The 19083-nt window shown below is 40.1% G+C and overlaps 1 protein-coding gene across 4 annotated transcripts in view; it reads right to left on the minus strand.

Moving 5' to 3' along the window:
• Positions 1-7144: 7144 nt before the first annotated feature.
• CCDC34 (coiled-coil domain containing 34) overlaps positions 7145-19083 on the minus strand; it is a 188373-nt gene continuing 176434 nt past the window's right edge. The window contains exons 7-8 of one of the 4 annotated variants that reach the window (XM_042958105.1): positions 11977-12137; positions 7145-7229 (exon numbers count right to left, since the gene is read on the minus strand). The gene's annotated coding sequence lies outside the window, so the exon portion shown is untranslated. Of the gene's footprint in view, positions 7230-11976; positions 12138-15512; positions 16522-19083 lie in introns of those variants that run through there. The other 3 variants (XM_042958107.1, XM_042958106.1, XM_042958104.1) reach the window with 3 other exon arrangements.

Genomic DNA, 19083 nt, shown 5'->3' on the forward strand with positions numbered 1-19083 from the left:
AGGGTGGCTCAGTCAGTTAAGCATCCAACTCTTGATTTCAGCTCAGGTCATGATCTCATGGTTCATGGGATCGAGCCCCACATCAGGCTCTGCTCTGACAATATGGAGACTGCTTGCGATTCTCTCTCTCTCCCTCTCTCTCTCTCTGCCCCTCCCCAACTTTCACTCTCTCTCTTAAAATAAATAACAACAAACTTAATAATAATAAACTAAACTATTAGTTTAGTTTATATAAAAATAATACTTATTTAAAATATAAAAGATATTAAAATATATTTATATTTATATAAATATTTATATATATTTAAATATTTAAATATTTATATATATTTATATTTATATTTAAAATATAAAAAAATACTTATTTACTGATCAAAAAACTAGTTCTATTGTATTACTGGATCTACAAAATAGATTCATTTTAAAACAATTTTTAATTTGCTTTAAAAAGTTAAAATGACATATGTCTGTGTACACTGAACAGCTCTTAACTCTTCTTTAAGTGAACATTAAAAAAAATGAACAGTGGGCACCTGCATGGCTCAGTCAGTTAAGCATCTGACTCTTGATTTCAGCTTAGGTCATGATCTCACAGTTCTTGAGTTTGAGTGCCCCCTTAGGCTCTGCCCCTCCCCTGCTTGCTCTCTTTCTCTAAAAATAAATAAGTAAAACATTAAAAAAAAAAAAAAAGAAAATGAGCAGAGTATTTTTGGAACATATACCTGTGTCTAGTCCTGTGTCACTGGTATGCTACTGAATGCTTTGTTTTATGTAATATTATCTTTAAGTTTTTCATAAAATTGTCTGCAAACTTCAAAATTACATTTTATGGTTAATAACTTGATACCTTTAACTGACTCTTCTTAGTAGACTATTATATATTTAATTAAAAAATACCTTCTCAGGGTGTCTGGGTGGCTCAGTTGGTTAAGTGTCCAACTTCGGCTCAGGTCACGATCTCACAGTTTGTGGGTTCAAGCCCCATGTCAGGCTCTGTGCTGACAGCTCAGAGCCTGGAACCTGCTTTGGATTCCAGGTTTCCCTCTCTTGCTGCTCCTCCCCCACTCATTCTCTGTCGCTCTCTCAAAAAATAATAAACATAAAAACAATTTAAGGGGCACCTGGGTGGCTCAGTGGGTTAAGCGTCAGACTTTGGCTCAGGTCATGATCTCAAATCTCATGGGTTTGAGCCCCGTGTGGGGCTCTGTGCTAACATCTTGGAACCTGGAGCCTGCTTCAGATTCTGTGTGTGTGTCTCTCTCTCTGCCCCTCCCCTGCACACTCTGTCTCTCTCTCAAAAACAAATAAACATTAGGGGCGCCTGGGTGGCTCAGTCGGTTAAGCGGCCGACTTCGGCTCAGGTCATGATCTCGTGGTCCGTGAGTTCGGGCCCTGTGTCGGGCTCTGTGCTGACAGCTCAGAGCCTGGAGCCTGTTTCAGATTCTGTGTCTCCCTCTCTCTGACCCTCCCCCGTTCATGCTCTGTCTCAAAAATAAATAAACGTTAAAAAAAATTTAAAAAAATATATAAAAAATAAATAAATAAATAAACATTAAAACAAAACAAAACAAAAAAAACTTCTCCACAGGTGCTGAGTTTCTTAGAAAACTGCGAGCAAGATCTGCTAAATAGAAGATATTAGCTTTTTTCTATATTTTCTTGGATTTAAGTGTATAAAAATTCAGCCCAAATGTGCCCAAAGATATTCTCTTTTGGCTGTTATTTATTTATAAATAAAGATATTTATTTAATAAGTATTTTATTATAAGGCAACAGTTATCCAAAAAATTATATAATTATTTTAAATATGTCACAAAATTTGGATGCTAAAAATTGTAGGCCTTCTTGTTTTCATCCCATTTTGGAATAGAATATAAACATACCTAAGTAAAATCAGAAGCCCCATCAAAAGACTCTCCCCTATGAGATATTCCAAGCATTATTCACTTCCTCCCATACTTTGTCTTTTATTTGAAGTGTTCAGTCCTCAGCGGGTCCTGACTTCCTACTTTTACCTCCCAGCACCTTAAGACCATCAGCAACTCTGCTTCTCCTTCATCCTCTTAGATACACCTTCCTATTGCCTTCTCCCTCACTTGGCCCCTCTCCTCCTCTCTACTGTCTCCATGCTGGTTTCCTCCCCTTTAGCAAAAACAGAAACGTAGCAGGAAACCACAGCTCTAGCTCCATAGGACCTCCTGGCTACAATACTCAAAAGCAACTGACAGTAGTTTCCATAGCCCATCCTAATTCCTGGAAGAAAACACTGGATTGGTCTTACTTGGTGAGATGTTCACCTGTTGTACTTTTCCTGGACACATTTGCCCTTCCTCTGCTTTGCTCCATACCCAGGGGCCTGGCCCCTATAGGATGTATTTCCCAGGGTCCCTGTCAGCCGGCTTCTGGTGAATTTGGCCAATGGAAGGCATTATTGAAAGACTGGAGAGAGTCAATGAAGGGGAAAGCAGGGATACCTCCCCCTGTTGCTCTGCCAGGGTGGTGTCTCAGGGAGGGAACGCGTCTTTCCCATGGCTCCAGTTACTGCTGTCAGGGCTTCTCTGGTTCCAGGCTCTGCTTGGTGATCCTGGCCACTGGGTTCAGGTCAAACCACCTTCTCCCTTGTCCCTTCAAGCCCAGAGGTAGTAAGGACTTCTTGCTATTGTTAGTCCTGGGTTTCCTTCTTGCCCTCTTGAGCTTTGCAGCTCTTCCATCACTTGTATAACCAATTACCTGTATTAAATTTCCTGTGTTTTGAATACTAAAAAATACTTTAGGCTATCCTGGGATATCCCGCTGGAATCACCTGGTCTAATCATCTGGGATGGTAGGCCAATGTTGTGCTCTTCCTCGTCTTGACCAAGGGGTAGAAGCAAGCAGGCAAAGTGATAAACATGGACCCTGCTACTGACTGTAAGAAATGTAGAGCTAAAGGGGGAGCTAACAGAGCATCAAAGACCCTGGAAAGAAACAAAGGTCTTCAGCCCCCCATTTTCTTTCAGCCACTTGACCTTGGTCAACCTAGCCAAGAGGGATTCAGAGGCTACTTGGTATCCAGATTTCCCAAGGCTAACATTGGTGTAACCTAATTCTCCATCTGGCTTAGCTAGGAACAAATCATTCTTTGTCAAGTGCTGCTTGAAAAAGCAAAGTTGCTGCTTCTTTACACACAAAGGGAAACAGGCAAACCCTGTGAATTGTCAGTTCACTCATAAATCTCAAGCGTGAAGCTTTTTGTTGGCAAAAATGTCAAATATTTGTGAGTTCATAGCTCATTAAATCGATCTATCATATGTTTAAATTAATGGAGTTTTATTTGCAGAATAAATGCACACTTGCTTCTAGTAATCCTTGTAATAAAAATAAAATCTGTCCCAAGTTCCTTAGCTATGGGGTAATTGGTATCAGTCAGAAAAACTCAACCCCCAGAAAGAGAAGTTAGCTAGCTCCAGATTTGTCAAGGTTTATTTATTGCCCTCTTTTGCACTCAAAACCCATACTGGGAGAATTACCTGTATTTGCAAGGTTTTCTTTCAAGGAACAAAAAGCTCTTCACAGGACAGGCAGGACTTAAAGTTCATGAAATGGAAAAAAAAAAAAAGACAACAACACAGGCTGCTCAGGCATTCAAAGGGAAAGAATCATTGGAAAAGTAAACACTCCTATAGTGGTCAAGGCGTAATAAACCATGTGGCACCAAATGACCCGTATTTGGGGCAATTCCTGAGTAAGAAAATGGAGAAAGCAGTTTGAAAGTGTGTTCCACAAGAAGACAAGATTGTAAAGCCTTTTAGATAAACTGGGGGTTCACCGGGCGCCCCCCAGCACACATTTTCATCTAGAGGAGAAAACTGGAGTGCAAACTGGAGTGCCCGATCCCAGTGTGTTCTTTAGGCAGGAACTCCATCTAGTGGTTTTCACTAGAAATTACCCCACAGTCTACACACACCATTTCCTTTCACAGACTTGATGAAGATAGAGAAACAATTTCCTCTTGTTGCTGGCAAGGTTTGCTCTGAGCCCACTGAACCTGGTCCCTCTGTCACCAAGAACTGTAGATTTCTTAGCCTCCAGATTTTGCTGTGTCTTCTCCATTCATGGAGGTCTCATATACAATTTATCTTGTTGCACATAGAAGAAAAGGAAAAATGATTCCTAATGACCAAGAGAAACGAAGGGGTGTGTGTGTGTGTGTGTGTGTGTGTGTGTGTGTGTGTCAGGTTTCAGGTATGCTGAGAAAGCCCAGTTGTAGAATAGAGTGGGCGATGGCATTTGCCAAAGGAGGGGATATAGGATACATCTCAGTAAGAACAACAGGAGAATGAATGGATGGACAATGAGAAAAGCTGATGCACACACAGGTTTGCATGCATGGTGCGTCACAGGACTGGGAGGAAGAGTATGACTAAAATGAGACAAATATCAATCAGGATATTTAGTTCCTGGCCCTCAATGAGTGACCTCAGGTGGCCAGAGCTCCCTGCTCCTATCAGCATGTGACTTTGATTAAGTACTTCCCCATATGAGCTTCTGACATTCGTTATCAGTGTATTTTAAAGTTCCTTTGACCACATATACCTTTGTGGTTCTGATAAGTGCTATGGACCTTCTTCTCCCATTTTATATGTAATTTTTCACACAATTTTGATGGTTTAAGGATGTCTCCAAAACCCATCACCAACCTCTAGGTTCACTATCCCATCAATACCAGGCTTGTGACAATTCTTAGCACTGGTAGTCTTCCCCATTCTTTAAAATTTCCTTACACTCACTCATCAATGTTTTCTAGTCCATTCTTTGCATGCTTTTGCACATCATACAATACCACTGACTCTGCTTCCCCATGACTGTGGTTCCCTTTTGTGTTTCCCATTATTCATTTGTGTCATTTCTCTCTACGTGCTTCTTTTATCTGACATGTTTCCTTTCAGCTACACTGAGAGCAAACAGCGTTTTTAAAGGAAATCTATATGCCCCTCAAGGGAGAATCAGAAAACATGACCCAGGAAAGCAGACGAATGATAGTGAGTAGCAAAAGAGTTCTAAAAACCCATGAGCATGTGAAAATTAATGGAGAGAGATTCAGAAAATTACCAGTTAAAGGCCTGTCAGTTTTAAGGCAACAGATTCCTACTTTTATGAGCTTACTATTTTCAAATGCTAGAAATCTTAGCAGCATAGCTGTGGTGATTGTGTGTGGCAGGATTTTTTTTCCCCCAAAGAAGACCAAAACAATAGCTCTCATGCCAGAGACTCTTGCTAAATGTAACATTGGCTCTCTTCCCATTGAAAGGCGAGTCTATGTCCCTTTTCCTTGAATCTGAGTGGTCTAGGACTCACTTAGCACCAATAGAATGGACTGGAAGTAAATTCCAAAGCTAGGTCAGAAAGGGTGAGGTTCCCTCTACTTTGTTCACTGAAGTGTCTGCCCTGGGACCCTCAGTTACCCTGTAAGCAGTCCACCGGTTCTGACGCTGCCATGCTATGAAGAAACGAAACTAGGTCACATGGAGAAGCCCTGAGGCTATACAAAGAGAGATATCCGGCTGGTCCCCAGATGCTATAGACACCTACTGCTCTAGTACAGCCACTAATTGACTAAAATTGAATGAAAGACTCTGGAGCCATCCATCCGAACTTTTCCCCAAATCATTAATTCACAGAAACCAAGAGAGATAATAAAATAATTGTCCTTTTGGACCACTAAATTTTGGAGGAATTTCTCACACAGCGGTAGACAGTGTAACAGAATGAAAGACTTAAAGCAATACCGAACAAGGCAGGAATCATTCACATGGGAGCACTACTGTGGGATCACCCCGCATCATGCTGTGCATAAACACATGCTCAGATCTTCTGCTGGTTCCCCTAAGCAGGGTTCCCTCTGGAGTATTCTCAAGCTCTAGTAAACACTCTCTTTTCATTGACCCTGGCTTGATATTATGATACTATGCCCTGACCTATATAGGGCCTCCCTAACCAACTCAATTCTGTTTCATTTAACAGATATGAACATAGCAGAAGTATTTGAATCAAAATCTAATGGCTCACCCATCACCCCCATCTTGGTTTCCTCTTTTTTTATATACTTCTCTTCTCAAATTTTCTATTAAAGTTAATGTAGTCATATGGCTTACACAAGTTGTAACAAAACAGAAGCTAATTATCTTAATTTACTATTTTTACATTTTCGACATTTTATCATTTATTATTTTATTTTGATATTTATTATTTATTATGACCATTTTTGACATATTTTATGAGTATAGTTGACAATATTACATTAGTTTCAGATGTACAACTTAGTGATTTGACGAGTTATACATTCTGCTATGTTCACCACGAAGATAGCTACCCTTTGTCTCATCACATTGTTATTACAACATTGTTGATTGTATTCCTTATGCTCTGCTTTTTATTCCCGTGAATTAATTATCCCATAACTGGAAGCCTGTGTCTCTCTCTTCCCTTCATCTGTTTTGCCCAACACCTCACTCCCTCTCCTCTGGCAACCATCAGTTTGTTCTCTGTATTTATAGTTTGGATTCTGCTTTTTGTTTACTCATTTTTAAGATTCCATTTATGAGTGGAATCTAGTATTTGTCTTCCTCAGTCTGATTTATTTCAATTCCACTTAGCATAATACCCTTTATGTCCATCCATGTTGTCCCAAAGACACTATCTCAACCTTTCTTATGACTGTGTAATTTTATACACACACATACACATTTTTTTTTATCTACTCCTCTATTGATGGAAATTTAGGTTGCTTCCATGTCTTTGGATATTGTAAGCAATGCTACAATAAACACAGAGGTGCATGTATCGTTTCAAGTTAGTGCTTTCATTTTCCCCGGGTAAAAACAGAATAGGAAATTGTTGGATCATATGATATTTCTATTTTTAATTTTTTTTTGAAACCTCCATACTGTTGTCCACAAGGGCTACACCAAGTTACATTCCCATCAAGAGTGCACAGTCATCCTTTTCTCCACATCCTCACCAACATTTATTGTTTCTTGTCTTCTTGATTTTAGCCATTCTGATGGGTGTGAGGTGATATCTCATTGCTGTTTTGATGTGCATTTCCCTGTTGATGAGTGATGCTGAGCATCTCTTCATGTATCTGTTGGCCATTTGTAGGTCTTCTTTGGAGAAATGTTTATTGGTTTCTAGTACCATTCTTCAATAAAAGAAACTACGGCTCCTTGGTGAAATGGACAATTCCAGAGCTAGTGCAGGGGAAATACAAAGTGAATCTGGAGAATCTTGCAATGCCAAAAAGTAAAGAAGTGCTCACAAAACAAAATAATGGAGGCACACCAAAGGTAAACAGGAGTCAACTTGAAAAAGTTCCCAGTGGAGAAGGAACAGTTTGAGGAACAAAGTAACATAATGCAGTAACCTCATTTTACCGCCCTGCACTTCTGTGTTTCACAGCCCATTGCCTTTTTTACAAATTGAAGGTGTGTGTCACCCCTGAGTTAAGCAAGTCTATCAGCACCATGTTTCCAACAGCATGTTCACTCTGTGTCTCTGTGTCACATTTTGGTAATTCTTGCAATATTTCAAACTTTTTCATTATTACATTTGTTATGGTCCTCTGTGATCAGTGATTATAACTCACTGAAAGCTCGGATGATGGCTATCATTTTTTAGCAATAATTTTTTAACTTAAGGTATATACATAGTTTTTAAAAGACAATGCTGTGCATATTTAATAAACTACACTATAGAATAAACATAACTTTTATATACACTGAGAAACCAAAAAGTTGATTTGACTTGATTTATTGCAATATTTGCTTTATTGTGGTAGTCTGGAATCAAACCCTCAATATCTTTGAGATATGCCTGTATCCGATTATTATCCAAAGTACAAAATAAATATTTATGAATCCCCCTTTATATATGATAGTTATATCATCTGTAATATACATAATAATTGCTTGCATATAGTACTTGCTATGTCATAGGTCCTGTTCTAAACATTTTATAAATATTAACTATTTTCATCCTTATAGCATTCTATGGGGTAGATACTAATGTTATAATCATTTTACAGACAAAAAACTCAAATTTCGTCATATTAAGGCACAAATAGAAAAGGATACTATTTATGCAGCACATTTTAGGCATTGGCAACCATAAGAAATCATCTTTGGGGGACCAACCACCATAGGCTCTGTCTAGCCACCAAAGAGGTAGGGACATTAGTGTACCCTTCCAAGGCACAGCAAGAGGCTCAGCTGTTATTTTCTCTGTGTCCCACAGCCTGGGCCTTAAACCTATTTCTAATACTCCACAGTCTCTGTTCTCTGCCTTACAGTCCAAATAGTAAATGCCAGCACTACCATAACAATTGTGCTGAGGTTATATTAAGATTGTACAATTATACCAAGATTCAACGTAAAGTCTCAAAAGTTGTACAAAGTCTCTACGGGCCCTAAGGAAAATGTAGTTGCTAACCTATTAAGTAAAAAATAAGTAAGGTATTTGCCTGAACAAGAGATCTGGAACAACCTGCTCAATGGAGAGGCACAGAAAAACCTCTCAAGCAGAACCCATTAACCTGAACTCTCTGTTCCCAGAATTTTAGCTGAGTTCCACTTCTAGGGAAAGAAACACACAGGGGACAAGCTGAATATTTTTTCTTTTGAACTGAAAGAAAAATCTCAACATCTAGGGGTTTACTGGGGTCATAACAAATTCAAGGTCCATCCTCCCCCTGCCCCCCACACATTATTAAAACAAAGAATAATGGCACTATGGGACAGAGTGCAGACAACACAGTGCAGAGGGGGTAGCATATTAGCTACAAAGCACCTGCTGTGTGCTAAGAACTGTGCTGCGCACCATCCCTTTATTGTTTTTCATAGCAATCTTTGGAGAAAAGTATTATTAACGTCATTTCACATATGTAAGTGATGAGTCACTAAATTCTACTCCTGAAAGCAAGATTACACTATATGTCAACTAAAATTTAAATAAAAATTTTTAAAAATATATCATTTTGCATGGGAACACAAGGTTCACAGAGGTGAAATAGTTTGCCTACTGACACACAGCTAATAAGGGATGAATATTGTATTTGGATCCAACTGTGACTGGTCCCAAAGCCCTTGTCTCTCTTTGTAAAACCACAATCAAGGAAGGGTAGTTAAAGGTATTGGCAGACCCCTGAGCTCTGGAGAAGTTTAGTCCTTAAAACCAGAGAGCCAGAAAGGACCTCATGGCTCTATGACAGAATGTAGTTCCCAAACTCCATGCATGTAAGTGGGACCAATCCCAAACTCAAAGTGGGTGGCCATCCCACTAAGTAGTGATGGGTAGCTCATCAGAAAATAGCTAAGTAGAGAGATGTCACAGAATCTATCATAGATTACTAGATTATAGACACAGGCTTCCTATCTCAAGGAAAGTAGAGAATGAGTTTCATTGACATTCCCCCACTCTCCCCTAACTATAACCTAATGTTTATATGTTGCTTACTGTGAGCAGGGCACTCTCCTGATTTTTCCCATTTAATTCTCACACCATCCCTATGAGGGAGATAACCACTATTATCTCCAATTCATAATGAGAATGAGAACTAAATTGCTTAAGTAACTAACATAATTGCTTAAGTAACTCAGAAACATAAGTTTCTGAGTCAGAAACTCAGGGTAGAACCAGACACTCAGATTCTAGAACGCAAGTTCTTAACTGCTAAGAGAAAAAGAACAAATTTCAAATATTGAGGTTCAACCCATATTATTCAGGCTATTTAGAATATTAAGTTTTATTGCCATTATAATACTGAATTTTTGTTTTACTCTGATGATGAATTTCATCAGCATTGAGTTCCACTGCCATAGTTTTGAAGTTTAGTGTAACTACAATACTTGACTGGTCATTAATACTATATTGTATGTGGAGGACCTGGGTGGCTCAGTTGGCTAAGTGTCCAACTTCGGTGCAGGTCATGAGCTCACAGTTCATGAGTTCAAGCCCCACACTGGGCTCTGTGCTGACAGCTCAGAACCTGGAGCCTGCTTCAGATTCTGTGTCTCCCTCTCTCTCTGCCCCTCCCCTGCTCATGCTCTGTCTTTCTCTGTCTCTCAAAAAATGAATAAATGTTTAAAAAATTAATACTATATTGTACATATTTTTAATAATGGATTTTATTATTATTATTTTATGATGATATTATTATGTATAATTATCATTATTACAGTTCTAGGTTTTATCATTGCTGCCATGTTTCATGTTTTCATAATAGTTTAATGGCCTGGGTAGAGATGGAAAAAAAGTGACAATCATGATTTTAAAACAATCTCATGTTTGCAAATGCCAAATGAAGAATGAGTAAATGTAGCATGCTGTGGCTAATGCTGCAAATTGGTTTACTCAACACCTGTTCAAAAACTCTTTTTGTGTGCCTTCCTGTACTAGAACTTCTAGAAAATGGGAAAAACTACATTTCCCAGAATCATTTGCAGCTGGGATATTCATGACTTACACTCTGTGAAGAAACACATCCTCTCAATCCCAGGAAAGCACACGTGACACAAGATGACAAGATGACACAAGACACCACATGATGTACACTCCACAAGACAGGGTCTTCTGGGGCACTCAGCTCTTCTGGGTAGCTATGAGTAAGTTTCTGGCATCATAGGTGATAAGAGCTGGACATCTCTGGCAATAGGATTTCTTCTAGTTGACTTTATATATCAGTTGGGGGCTTCCACTTGCCATAGTCTTCTAGCTGCATAGCATCAAAACATGTTCCCTGGCCCTCACTTAAGTTTAATAAACTTATTCATGTCCCATAATAAATCCCTTTCCTAGAGTGGATTTTGTTATTTATAATTAAGAATGTTGACTAACACACATCCTTCTACTACCTGACAGATCTGTGAAGTAGGAGAGAATATTTATAGGTTATTGAGTTTGAACTATCTCCTAATGTGAGAGAACTTTTTACAGTAATTTTGACATTCAGCCTCCTTTTTATTCCTTCTAGGGAAAGGGGGTTCATTTTTGCCACTTAAAATCCTTTGCGGTTTATGATGCCTTCATCTGGCATTCCCTAAAGGCTCTTTTGCAGGAAAATTTTTGCATACACACATTTAGGATTCTGTGACTGAATAAATTTGAGGAATAAATGCTAGGCTAAATAAAGTTACATAGATTTCTTTACTGGAGAATTTCTCAAAACTTTTCATTTATTAAGGTTCATAGATAATCTTCAAGAAGTAGATAAACTGTGCAATTGTTTCCCATACATTTTACCAAATGTTCTTCTTTCGTGGTTGATCTCCAAGAATTGCTGTTACACAAGATATCTTTTATGGTAGTTGCCTTAAATTAATGAATTACCAGAAGAATTTCAGCTTCAAGATAGACAAATGGAGAGGTTGTTTGGAAGTCAAAGGTCATTCATCCCCCTCAGATAACATCACAGAAAAAGACACCAGCTCCTCAGTCTTGAGATCAGTCCTTTTTTTCTAACAGTCTCAACTTAAGAGGAACTCTGTGGGGATTATCTGAGCTGCTGCCTCCGTTCTGATGTTCCAGGTATCTACTGATGCCTTATGCATCACCCTGAAAATTTGTGTAACAAAAACAGTATGGAGAGTTCCTATATACCCATTATCTGGTTCCACTAACGTTAACTTCCTACACATCCTTAATACATCATCAAGGCTAACATGGTATGATACTATTAACTAAATGGCAGACATTATCGAACTTCACCAGGTGATCTACTAATGATCTTTTTCTATCCCAATATCCTAGCCAGGATTCCACATTGTGTAGTTGTTTCCTCTTATTCTCTTCTAACCTATAACAGTTCATCAGCCCTGTCTTTCATGGTCTTGACACTTTGGAGAAGTACTAGCCAGTTATTTAGTAGAACACTTCTCAGTTTGGTTCTAAATGGTGTTTTCTCCAGTTCTATAATTGGAATGAGGTTATAGTCAAACTACTTACATGGTATCTGGCTTCTAAGAAGGAAGAGAAGAAGCTGCTTGTCCTCTGAAAGACTGCAGAACAACACTTCAGATTCTATTGGTCAAAGCGAGGCAGAGAGCCAGCAAGATTCAAGGGGAAGGGCAAGAGATTCCACCTCTGGATATGAGAGGCAGATTGACCTACAAGAATAGAAGTAATAGATGGTGGTCATCTTTGAAGACCATCTACCACGCCAGGGTTTTCAAAAATACTTTACAAATATCCTCAACAAGACAACCAGGAATCCTCAGAATCTGTCACTATCACACTGAACATGTTTAACTATCTGAAACTTCTTTAAAATAGGGTTAATGGTACGTAATTTGCCTGCTTCATAGGTTGTGGTAGCCATGGACAATTGCTGCGAAGATCTCTCTTACTAAAGAGGAAAACTGCCAGGAGGAGTACAGTTAGCTAGCAGCTTCCAGATGCCACATTTTGACCATCTATGATAGCATTTATGCCAGGACCACACCCTCTCCAGGCTGCTCCTAGCCAGTGACTGAGTATGGTAGTGGAACTAGAACTACACATTTTCTGCTTTGTCACAGGATTTTTCTAGCAAGCACTCTGTTCAGGAGCTCCCCATCAGCCCAGTAGAGACATACCCAGAGCTATATTGCAGTCTGAGCCTCTTCCCACCTGTCTCCTTCCTCCTCTGGTTCTTCCAGGGATGTCAGACCTGTATTGTACATGAAGGCTCTCCCTGCCCACCCCTGCTCTCTTTCCCCTTCGTCGTTCACATGCATGTCCCTCAGTAAATCTCTCACACTTCTAATTTCATCTTGCCATCTGCTCCCAGGAGGACCTGACTTGACACACAGAATGCTGTGAGGATCAGTGAGATCATGGATGCAAACAGCCTTCGAAAACCATAGCAAGAAGACGAAGTTTTAGGTGTTATCATTGGGAAAACATACAGGGGAAAATTGCTTTATACAACTCAATAGCCTTTTAGAACTCATGACATTGCTACTCCATTCATTAATTAATATTGATATTCTTTTTGTTGTTGTTCAAAGAATATTGGTATCCTTAGTGATAGCACTCAGTTGAAAAAGATTAGATTATATTTTTAGGCCCCGGAATAAAGATGTCTAAATTTATATTGAATTGAAAGAGTTTCTCATCTAAAAGAGAATTCAGTTCCTAAAGGGATCAGTTTCAGTTAGCTGGGATATTCATTCAAAGTCAAAAGCTAAGGGTCTTTCTGTGTTTGAACTTCTCCCTGGGACACAACTTTTTCCTGGGGAATTGGGGAAGAGCTGGCCATCCTGGATTAGCAGTCTCTGTGGCTGAAGCCCCCACCAAAAGTTGCCAAGTTCTCCCACGTAGCAGGAGCCAGAGTCCTCTACAGCCTCTTCTTTGGATCTGCTCCTGTCCAATCTATTTTACCCTTGGCAGCAAAGGTTATCATTCTTCTGCTTGATATCCTTATTAGCTTAACTAAGACTAAGATAAAGTCAAAATGCCTTAAGATGTTTGGACTGGCCACAGGCTATCACTTGCTCACCTCACCCTGCTCCCTGCAACACACAACTCTCTCTCTCTCTCTCTCTCTCTCTCTCTCTCTCTCTCTCTCTCTCTTTCTCTCTGCTTCAGCCATATTTCATAATCCTTGGAGATGCACATTTCACATCACAGCAGCCCCTGAGATTGGGATATATCTGAAAATCATTGTAGAGCAGGCAACAGTTGTTAACTAATGGTTCTGGCCTTGCATGCACAAACATGAAAAGCACCAGCTTCAAAACCATCTGAACTTGTGTTCGCTTGGAAGAAAATCCCAGAAGCAACAGTGGACCACCCTTTTAACTCCTAGGTACCAAGTGTTATGAGGAGATTGTGGGGGAGGTGGTGAATCTGAAGCATTTAGCAACATTACCCAAGGAACTCAAAAGTAGGCTACTTCCAGATATGCAATCCCAACCTAAGACCCCACCCCCAGTGCCTCTCAGTTCTTCCATGAATTCTTTTAAGAAATGCTGCATCACCAATTGTCTTGACCTTATTGTGTGGAAATGCTTCACATCAATACATCTGATTTAAAAATACCTTTCAAGGGACGCCTGGGTGGCTCAGTGGATTAAGCGTCCAACTTCAGCTCAGGTCATGAACTTGTGGTTGGTGCCCACCCGCGTTGGGCACTATGCTGACAGCTCAGAGCCTGGAGCCTGTTTCAGATTCTGTGTCTCCCTCTCTCTTTGCCCCTCCCCATTCACACTCTGTATCTCTCTCTCTCAAAAATAAATAAACATTTAAAAAAATACCTTTCAAAAGAATCTGACTCTAAAAGTTTTAGGAAGACTGAAAGTAAATTATTTTACATATATATTATTTTGCTCTATTTGATAGAGTGCTATTTGATAAAATATATGTCCAGTTAAGAATTTTAAAAATGCAGAGCCTGGGAAGATGGCAGAGTAGAAGGGTCCTAAGAATTTTTTTAAAAGTCTCTTTCAAATAGTATTTAAACCCTAAGTTATAAGAAAACCTTATGCCATATTTAACTGGTAGGTTTTTCTTGTTCTTGGGAGTATATAAAATAAGGGCTTATCTTAAAATCAACAGGTCTCCAAGTAGATGAGATACAGTAGAGCCACTTTATTCTCTTGCTGTCTCTGATCTCTGGGCATTCACGTGTTCTGCTCTCACTCTCTAGAACACTCTTTCTCTCTTTGCCTGGTTAACTCCTATTCCTCCCCTGGGTTTTAGCTTATTATCATTTCTAAGAAGTCTTCCTTAACCCCTTCCACCCTCAAACTATTGAGTTACCCCTCTGTACACACCCCCAGCAGCCCATATGCAACTCTCCTAGTAATTATCATCCTTATTGTGACTGCTTGTATAATTTTCTGTGTCCTCCACAGGCTAAAAACTCCTTGAAAACAGGGAACTCCTTTGTCTTACTCACTTTACCTGCCATAGTTGGCCCTACATGAATATTCATCAGTGAATAAATTAGCAAATGAGTAAGTGTCTATATTGCTCAGCATGTAAGTAAATTCGTTCAATTTGGAACGGCAAAGCAACAAGAATTTTATCTCACAGATGGGTAAACTGAGGCACAGAGAGTAAGAGGCTGGTTAGTGACCTAACCAAAACTTAAATTTCCTAAGCCCTCATGAAATAGTGACACCTGATATTTATTGGGCATTTACTATGTGCCCGGCAACTGTTCTGACCTCAGTATATGTATAGTCTCACCTGACTCTGTCAATAACTCTGTTAGGTGGGTGTTACTAGTAGCCTCATTTTATGGAGAGGGAAATTGAGATGCAGAGTGGTCAATACAATTTCCTAAGATAATAGAGCGAGTATGTGGCACAGCCCAGATACAAACCCAAGCAGACTCCAGAGGACTATCCAAAGCATTAGAAGTGGTGGTGAAATGAAGCAGAATATTTAGCAACAGTAAAAACTATTAGTTCCTAGCAGATCAATGTTTAAGAATGTGTTTGCAAGCTGACCCAAGACACATAGCTTTATTTCAGTGGCTACTGATACCAACAAAAATGGTTAGGTCTAACATAGTTGCAAAGGCACTCTAACACAAAATAGGAGCCCCTCAGTTTGACACAGCCGACTCTTCGTGTAGCTATAAAGTCCTGGGTGAAGAAATTAATCCGTTTCTTCACTAGTTAAAAAAGGGTGGTGCAAAGCAAATGAATGCTTAAAATCCTCTGATAGGGTCTGTCACTTTATCTCAAAGCAATTAACCGCTACACCAAGTGGGAGAAATCACCAACGATTACTATCCTGTGCCAAATATTGAATTCGAGGATGTAACTTAAACTCCAGTGTTTGTTCTACAAAATTCAAATAATGTTTGGCAAGGTGAAGGGTTCTTGATCCTCCTCCTAAAAGCACAGAGTTTTAATTCCAGCCATGGACTTTTTTTCCCTTCCTGCTCTTGTCAATGTTTGCCTTCGTGGGGAGAGGGAAGCCCAGACTTGTGTTGACCGAGTTTGACGGGTGGGGAAAAGTACATACCCGGAGGGGGGAATAGTGCTTAACAAGAAACAGGGCATCAGACTGACTCATTCTAAACTAGGCCTCCCTCACTGGTGCTTTGTTTCAACACTAGATCAGAGGCGCGTGCAGAGACTTGCTGAAGTTAAACACTATCAGAAACGCTCCAGCCCGCCTGTGTTGGGGAGGAAAACAAGATCCTCGCCAGGAGGGTGTGAGCGCCATGGGCTACTGAGACAAGCTGGAGACGATACCTGGGCTCCAGGGAGTAACCAGCCCTCACTCTTCAGGGTCACAGGGCTGCTAAAACTATTCATATTCATCCACACTTTTGGGAAATGCTTTTCTAATAGGCAGTGGTACCCATTTTCTTTTTCCTTTTCTTTTTTTTCTTTTTTTTTTTTTGTAGGGAGTGAAAGTCATTTTCAAGCTGTGGCTCCAAAGCTGTATTTCTATTCCAAGGTATCCAATATTTTCAGGCTTCATGATTGCCCTTTGAGCTGGATAAATTTGGGTGAATCTCTCAACCTCATGAAGGCTGGATTCCCTCACCTATAAAACGAAAATAATAATGTCCACATGTGAGGATTTGAGATAACAATAATGCTTAGCATACAGTATGCTCAATGAGACACAGCTCTTTTGTGACTCCTTTCATGAAGAGCAGCCTCAGGTCAATCATTTTTTGATCCTCTAAAACCAATCAAACTTGGGGAGGAAGCTCTTCTACTAAAAGATTTTCTAAAAGATAGTTTTCCTGTGGCTTAGGAAATACCTCTTGTTCACACAATTAGGACCAAAACAGAAATTTTTTAATAGGTGGATAGAGATACAGAGAAATTTCATTCCCAATTAAGATGTATTCATTCAATAAATATTTAAAGGCACCAGACTTTGAATAGGGTACTACTTCCTTTTAAAGCACTTTTGGGACACCTCCATGGCTCAGTTGGTCAAGTGTCCAACTTCAGCTGAGGTCATGAACTCAAGGTCTGTGAGTTCAAGCCCCGCGTTAGGCTCTGTGCTGACAGCTTGGAGCCTGGAGCCTGCTTCAGTTTTGTGTTTACCTCTCTCTCTGTCCCTCCCCCACTCGCACTCTGTCTCTTTCTCTCAAAAATAAACATTAAAAAATATTTTTAATAAATAAAATAAAGCACCTATAGTTCACTTTGTTTTCTTCACCCAGATTCATCCATTTGATCCTTGGCCATACTCTGTGGGGATAGACAGGGAACCTCATTTACCTGTTGGATGAGGATGGTGGGAGTGAAAGACATACAGAGTGGTAGCATGAGTCCTGTAAGATTAGAGTCCTTGATATCAGACAGACCTGGGTTTGAGGCCTGGGTTTGGCACCAGCTATGTATCTCTTTGAGCAGGTTACCTTTCTGCATCTCACTTTCCTCAACTGTGAAATTGGAATAATATTCCTATGGCACAGAATTATTGTGAGGATTCAGTGAAGGAGAACATGTAAGGTACTTATGACATACAGTCCCTAACCCACAGCTTAGCCCAGTCTCAGTTAGTGATCATCCAGTCATTATTATAGTTTTTATTACTGTTCAAAGCCATCAAGCTGAAATAGCAGAATTGGCACGAAAACCCTTGTTTGCTGAATTAATTCCAATCCAATATTTGTTGCCATGCCAATAGTTTCCAAACACTGCAAAGCATGGAAATCCCTCTTTGGGAAAAACAGCATTTAATGCATCACACGAGTATGTGATATGGCAGATGAGCTCTTGTGAGAGCTGGAGGACGGGGCTGAAGTCTCTACCTCTCACTGCCATAGACAAGGTCTCTCCAAACCCCCCCACTCCATTACTACCAAGTTGACTATTTGTAGTCATCATTGCTTGAGTTCACCAGGGACTTGATCTCAAAATGCTAACAGAGCATTTGGGCAACACTGTTTCCATGTGCTTTGTTGTTAATATCATTTGTGCCTTCTCCTACTTGTCTTGCCCTGCTCCTCATTTCCTATCAATCCCTTGGTCCTCTAACCATCACCTTTTTTCTGGCTCATGCACTCCATCAATTTTACCAGTTCCTGACTGTTTGCTAGGACCAGAGCCCTCCCATTTTGCTCTGCCAACCAGAACCTGTGTCCTCCTGGTTCATGGAGCTTCATCCACTTCCCCGCCTGTAGAAGAAGGATTGTTCCCGCCCCTCTCCTCATACCATGAAAACCTCTGTCACCCCTTTCTAGCTACTTCCCTCACCTTTCAAGAGAGGTAGAGTTACTCATCTGACTGATCAAAATTCTAGGTCATTTTTCATGTCACATTTTCTGTGGGATCAGATTACTGTATGTTAAAGGTACAAACCCATTACCTTCTCCGTGTGGTTGGGAGACTGTATCTCCATATGCATGCCTAAGCATGCTGGCCCTTGTCATTCTATATAATAGAGCTGGTCAGAAGGATTCAGACTCAACTCTTTGAGACTTAAAGCCCAACTTAGGCTTCAAGCTAAAGTCAGCGCTTTCCCCAAAACTCCACATGGAGGATTATTGGGTACTTTCAGGGCTAATTAGATTCCCATTTAGCTGTAATTCCTCCTTGACTCTATTTCCACTGGAAAATCGATTGGGAGGAGGAATGACTGGTAGAGCAGATCTAAATTTTTCCAGGCCCCTGGACATAAAACTATTAAACATCCCACCTCAGGGCACCTGGGCAGCTCAGTCAGTTAAGCATCTGACTATTGGTTTCAGCTCAGGTCACGATCTCACGGTTCTTGAGTTCAAGCCCCACATTGGGCTCTGCACGGACAGTGCGGAGCCTGCTTGGGATTCTCTCTCTCCCCTCTCTCTCTGCCTCTCCCCACCTTGCTCTCTCTTTCTCTCAAAAATAAAAAAATAAAAATAAAAACGTAAAAAAAATTAAAAATCCCACCTCAATTTATAACCCTTTTTTATGCCTGGTCCCTTTCCTCTGCTTCTAGCCGTTCACAGGTCCTTCACCTTATACTCATCCTCTGGTGAGACAGAACTTTGTGGACATCCCAGCCTATGCTCCCCTGAGCCCTGAGCCCAGAATGCCTTTCCTGCCTTTTTTCTGTCTCAATCCTACTGTCCTTCAAAGCCGACCACAAATCCCTTCTCTACCT

This window comes from Panthera tigris, chromosome D1 (genome assembly GCF_018350195.1).
Source record: "Panthera tigris isolate Pti1 chromosome D1, P.tigris_Pti1_mat1.1, whole genome shotgun sequence".
NCBI classification, from domain to species: domain Eukaryota; kingdom Metazoa; phylum Chordata; class Mammalia; order Carnivora; family Felidae; genus Panthera; species Panthera tigris.